Here is a 6,545-nt window from a genome sequence, read left to right on the forward strand (position 1 = left end):
GTCTCTGCTAGCATTGCAGGTAAACGGTTATATGGCCGAACAAACGAAGAGGGATGGCTGTGGACGATGAAACGTCAAAACAAGTGCAAATCCAAAGAAAGGTCACACAGGCGACACCAGGATGGACCAACCTCCGGTTCTGCGGAGTAAAGCCAATGAGGAAGTGTCTTAAAACTTGCATTATCTCTACTGTCCACCAGGGGGGCACTCCTCTGGTTGTATAGAAGTCTATGAGAAGATTACTCTACTTCTCTCTTGATTTATTCCCTCAGTAAACATTGTAAACATGAGTTTATGTCTCAATCTCTAGTTTCAAGTATTCTTCAATACAGCATGATGTTCATTTAGTAAATTATGGTTCATTTTGAGTCAAACAGACCAAAAAAAAGGGTATGCTTTAGGGCGGGGCTACTGTGATTGACAAGTCGTTGAAGCTACTACTTCAATGCGTGGCTGACTTTTGAGACGGGCAGTTGGATGTAGTCTAGACGTCGTCCTCACAGCCTGAACATTTCTTCGCAGTGTGACACAGTAGATCATTTCATCAGTTTTGGAAAAAAGGACTACTTTGACCGTGTGTATCGGCCTCAGAGCAATCCGTCATCTTAAACCAAGTTTCACAGAGAGATGCAACTTCTGTCCCATTTCAAAGTAAAGGCATTTTCAGGCATCTGTGGAGGTCTGCATGAGGTAGTATTTGGTCTAATTGTGTCATAGTTGGAGCACCCCATTTGGTATGGCTTACAGTATTACCAAAAATGCCAGAATACACTGGCAGGATGTATCAACATTTATCTTGGTCAAAAACCATTTAGCAGTGATTAATATAATGTATATTGCAATTTTGATCAATCAGACACTTAAATCCCAACAGTTCACGAGGCCCCTTGAGATTCCTCTTAGAATAACTGTGACACTAAAGTGTCCGTCACGGGACAGGCTAACCTACAAGGGGGACAAAAGACAATGGCAAAATTAAGGGATGAACAGATTTTATGAGACAATACCATATTTCCACAGACAGATATTGGCAGATGTTACTCAATTTCAATATACACACACATATGATTCAAATGTACAATCTGAAAACACACATCAAGTTGTGCAGTTTGTGCAATACCGTGTTTGTGTGTGTATGTTTTATCAGAGAACAGACCCCCGCATCGCCACCGCTGTCTTACACCGTACATCGGCGGCTTTGCTTTAGTGCAAAAACAAAAAGCAGCACGAACCTTTATGGTTTTCTTACTCAGATAAATTATTAACGCGCCCGCTCCACATTTTTATTTCAAACGGCACGTACGTAGCTCGGATGAGATTAGGCATTTTTACATCGGCCGCTGTAAGAAAGCCGTAAATACAGCATTAAAAAAATGTTTGCGTTGTGCCAGTCACTGCATATACAGAAGCAAGTGGGGCGGCTCTGAAGCGTTTAGATAACCTCTGGACATGGACACGAGTTTGGGGAAATACCAACTCTTCAGTTGATGTCCCCTGCAGTGGTGTCGGCATGAGGGCTAGTTCAGCTCTAACTCCAGGGGGGACTTATGTGAACACACACACCCTCTTTAAAAAAAAAGACATTTTCCTCATTTTATTTATCAGTTAAGTGTGTTTACACATCTACACTGTGTGTTGGAGCACCAAGGCTTTAGCATGGAGGACGTGGAGCCCATCGTAGCCAACGCTAATCTACCTCGTTGTGTCTTTTCCTTTCGTGGACACTGAGGGAGCTGCAGTAGAAGTCCATTGTTGGTCTCAAGAAGGTGCGACTGAGTGGAGAACCACTCGGCGCGTGGGTCTTAAACCCATGTTGAGGAACAAACTGTTTCCGATAGGCACGCGTCTGTGACCGGCGCGGGCGTCCACGTCAACTGCACGCCAAGTCGGCATCAGTTTGGAGGTTTGTTTCATGTCATAGCAGCAAGTGTACGCTTGTAAGACCATCAACGAACGAAACAAAGTTTGCACAATGTATATATACATATTCAGTTTTTTTCTTCAGTCATGGCTTATAATATGCAGGGGTTCATTAAAAGTGATGGGAAGCAAAAACACTTACAACGCACGTGGTGATGCAGGCTAAATATCCGCCATGAGCAATTACAGCCACACGAACATACTACAGCTCCGATGTCAATGATACAAAAATCTGTATTGCAATGAATAAGCGACTGTTTTCTCTTCTGACCCACTGCTTCAGCAAACACATGGCACTTATGCAATGAATAAAAAACAATGGAGAGAACATTCACACCGTAGCAAAGCTCGTCCGTCCCCTTGTTCGGCGACTTCAAACACTGAGATATGCTTTTGGTGTTCTTGTAGAAAGGAAGACTTTATATATTTTTTTTTACACTTTTGAGGTGCAGCTTGATCGATGGAAAGTCGCAGCTGCTGCACACTTTACACATACACACACTCGTCTGTCATTAATGTGAGTACAATGTGTCAAAATGGCTACATTTTCCTGACAATTTTAATTGTACTGAAAAAAAAAAACTAATGCATGGCAAACAATAAGCGGACTAATTCCCTCTCTCCTCTGTGATACCTTAGTTTATTTAGTGCCTTTCCAGAGCAGCAGGTACTGAACTGCCCAGGCTAGTTGCACTGCTAGGTCTGTGATGTATGAATGTAACACACCTCTCACAGACACACTCAGTCGGATATTTTTACACGTTGTTATTGGGGCAACTCCTGAATCTCGGAAGAATAAATATAGGCATATAAAAATACAACAAGCATACCTCCAGTATGTCCTGCTGCTCTTCCCTGGTAAAATGTGTTTCACAACTAGGTACTGGTGTACTTATATACACTATGCTATTCAATAGTGGCTCCTAATTTGCATATTCTTGATTTAAATGTCATTCATATATTTGAGTGACGGTTGTTTTTCTTTATTTGTGGATTAATACAAATGTTTTAATTTTACCCATTTCAGTTCAGAGTATTGTTTTATTAGAGCACAGGATTTATTGGTATACATACAAAGATAGGTATATACAATTCATGACTCGAATCATGACAGTTTTACATTTAACTTGCCTTTTGATGGAGAGATTCCGATCGGTTTGAACTTCAAATGAAACACACAGGGTACGGAGAGGCTCGACTCTCAGCCAAACCGCTTCAGGGGGCTGTTTGTTTTCTTTTACAATTTTTGGGGCACCGCAATACGCGGCGGCGACGGAACATTTCACAGCTGAAAATCAATACATTCTGTGGGAAATGAATTGCAGTAATACAGTACAAACAGCAGAGGGGCCATTTGGCGTCTTACGTCATGTCACAGATCAAGGAGTAGTCTCTAATCTGGTGTACCCCTGTCCAAAAAAACAAACCATCCCTTTCTTCTCATGCGCGCTGTGGTGTAGAAGACAACCCGACTTTGTCAAACTTACCTCTGGATTTTCAGAAGTGGACCGTGATAGTAAAATACAATTTGCCCCCCACCCCCACACTCACATTCAATTATTGCAATTCCAATACTGCCCGACCTATTTCACAAACAGAAAAATAAAGGCAAGTTCAACAGGTGCACTAGTAGACTTTTTTCATGCAATGTTCAGATTTTTTGTCATGTACTGTATACAAAGGCATCGTGTCACATTAGGCTTAGTATTACTTTGAGCGTTGCCACTTTTGAACACACCTTGGATTAGAATTTGATGGAAAGTTCTTTTTTTTTCTTTTTTTTACATGGATCGTCGTGGACAAACAATAATAATAATGAAAATTGTAAAAAAAAAAAAAAAGAGACTGTAGAACTGTGTATTCATTGACACCAATGAAGTCAGGTGGGTAACACCAGCATTCCGTTATATTAACATGATTCAAAGCTAGCCATGTGACTGGATTAAATGTCAGTATGATTAGTATACAGATGTGTCAAGTGTCTAAGGTGCACAACTGCCTGGAGTAAGCTCACGTGGATGTGACAAATCATAGAGTTCACATTTGTGATTATTCCTTGTTTCCTCTTCCCACTTGTATCTCTTTGACAAAGAGAAGAAATAAAAAAGTATATTGCTTCAAAAAACTTTTTTTTCTTTTTTTTCTTGCTCTTTTTTGATATTGTGAAACATTTCATTCACCGCTTCTCGGGTTCGTCTAGCTAGACAGAGCGTTACATTATCAGTCAAAGATACATACAGAAAGATGCTGTGAATCCAAGAGATTAAACGATCAACGATGGGACGTGACGGTGACTAATTCCTGGGACCACTTGTTGGAGTCTGTCTGTCTGTCTGGGCCGACCTCCTATCTACCAGCAGGTGGCCCAATGCAAGCACTGATGTATTTGCCTGGGTGAAGGGGAGGGGCTGAGAGATTAGTCTGTCACAGTAACAATAGTCAGTCCGAGGACCATGGCCTCGGTGTGTTCCGGCTCTGTGACTGAGGATCTGCAAACCGCTGCACATGCTCTCCATCCGTCCCTCCCACCCACCGCCTCCTACGCCTTTAGTCAGTGAGTAATGTTAAAAACACAAAGGGGCTCCTCATTTGCTCTTCCCAGACGTGCTGGAGCCCCCCGCCCCGCCCTCCATTTTGTCGGCAATTTCTGATGTGTCTAACTTCTCGGAGCCGTCCCCTTTCTCTGACCTCTCCTTCTCGGACCGCTCCTCCCCTTCGGCCAGCTCGGACCTCTCTGACCTGGCGTCCGCGTCCCCTTCTGACTTCTCCTTCCTCTCCGAGTTGTCGGGGTCCATGGACGAGGTGCCCGGCTTGTCCCACTTGCCCATGGAGTCGTGCTCATTTATAGAGGAGGTGATGTTTGAAGTCCAGGCCTTCAGGTCCTCCTACGAAGCAAATGACACACGTCTTATGTAAGGATTCGCACTCTTATGTAATCTTATTCTTTTTGCATGTGTTTCATATTATGTTTGGGGGATGAATCATTTCATCATTTTAGATCAGAATTTTAACCTGCAACAGAGAGGAGAAAACATGTCAAAGCGTGGCTCTACTCATGGACGAGAGGCTCGTGCTTGAATTAAATAGGCTAATATCTCCAAAAGGTTTATAGTAAATACACCCACCATAGAGAAGGATGGTAAACTGACTTGTTATATGTCATGAGCAAACAATGTTGCAAGTGACATTAAAGAAACCACACTAGCATCCAAGTGACATTTGCAGGTAAGTGTACATGCTGTTTTATGTGCTGCAACTGAGAAGCTAATTAGCTTTCCGACCTACATTCTGACGTTAGCGGTGCACCTTTAATTAATTAGCTACCTAATTTCTCTAATTTTTTGATTTTTTTTCTCAAAGGACAGCTATGTAAACTGCAGCAATAAATAAAAATAACGATTACATGTCAGCTGGGCATGAATTAAATTATTCCATAAGTCTGAGGAGAAGGCCACACATTCCATAGGAACTCATTGAGATAATTTCCTGAAGCATAAAAAAAAGGAATATTCCTCTGCAGTTGTACTGACAGTATACTGTGTATTCTGCTCATATCCTGTTATTTAAATAACACAAAAGGAAATTAAAAATAGACAAACTGATGCAATGTCTGACATTTATTTGCATACAGTGATGATCAAAAACACATGACAACTGTCTCCAGTTTTTATTTTGTTTTACTTTATTCCATTTTACTGCACTTGGTTAGTTCTAAATCTATATTAGGATTTTACTCTTCAAAACATAAGGCCGATGATGATATTCTATATATATTTTTTATCTTCCACAAATCTCATGGAAAGACCAAAACCATAAAAGAAGTGCAGGCATTTTTCTAACATGTAGAACACCCTAGAGAGCACTGCATCACGTTTTCTCTATTTTAGTGTTAAAGAGAGCAATAATGAAGCTAGCTGGTCGCTCACTCCCCCACATGGCTGAAGCATGGCCGCAACAAGCTGCCGTCCGATGCTAACGACCGATGCTAACGACCGATGCTAACGACCGATGCTAACGACCGATGCTAACGACCGATGCTAACGACCGATGCTAACGATTCCCTGCTGGCAAACATTAGAGAGATGGTCAAAGATCACCACTAAATTTGTTTTGGTCATCTCGGAGACAGTCAAGACAGAGAGAGAGTATCTGCTTTGAATCCCCACGCTGGCCGGCGAGCTAACCTCCAGGGTAAGGCTGCAATGCTAACCACCCAAGATGGCTACCTCTCGAAAACATACGAGGACCTGGAAGGACCTGGCACTCAAAATGGAACCTTGTGCCATCCTGAGCGCCCTTCCAGGTCCAGACCACACCAGGATCTAACCGGCCCCAAGTGAGATTTGTAGGTAAGTGTACCTGCTGTTTAATGTGCTGCAACTGATAAGCTAATTAGCTTTCTAACCTGCAAACTGAGTCTGGGTCTTGGCTTGCATTGGGAGCTCGCAGGGTCCCATCTCACTGAGTTTGTGTCCCAGTTCCCTCTGGGAGACTGAGTTTGGCCTAATCTTCCCAGCTATGTCAAACTATGTCAAGCAATGGGACACACTTTATTAAAAATATTAATACAAAATGTAGTCACCCCTGATGCTGTTTGTACCTGCTATGGGTCTGTTTATCCTGGC

Source organism: Taurulus bubalis (genome assembly GCF_910589615.1).
Source record: "Taurulus bubalis genome assembly, chromosome: 2".
NCBI lineage: Eukaryota > Metazoa > Chordata > Actinopteri > Perciformes > Cottidae > Taurulus > Taurulus bubalis.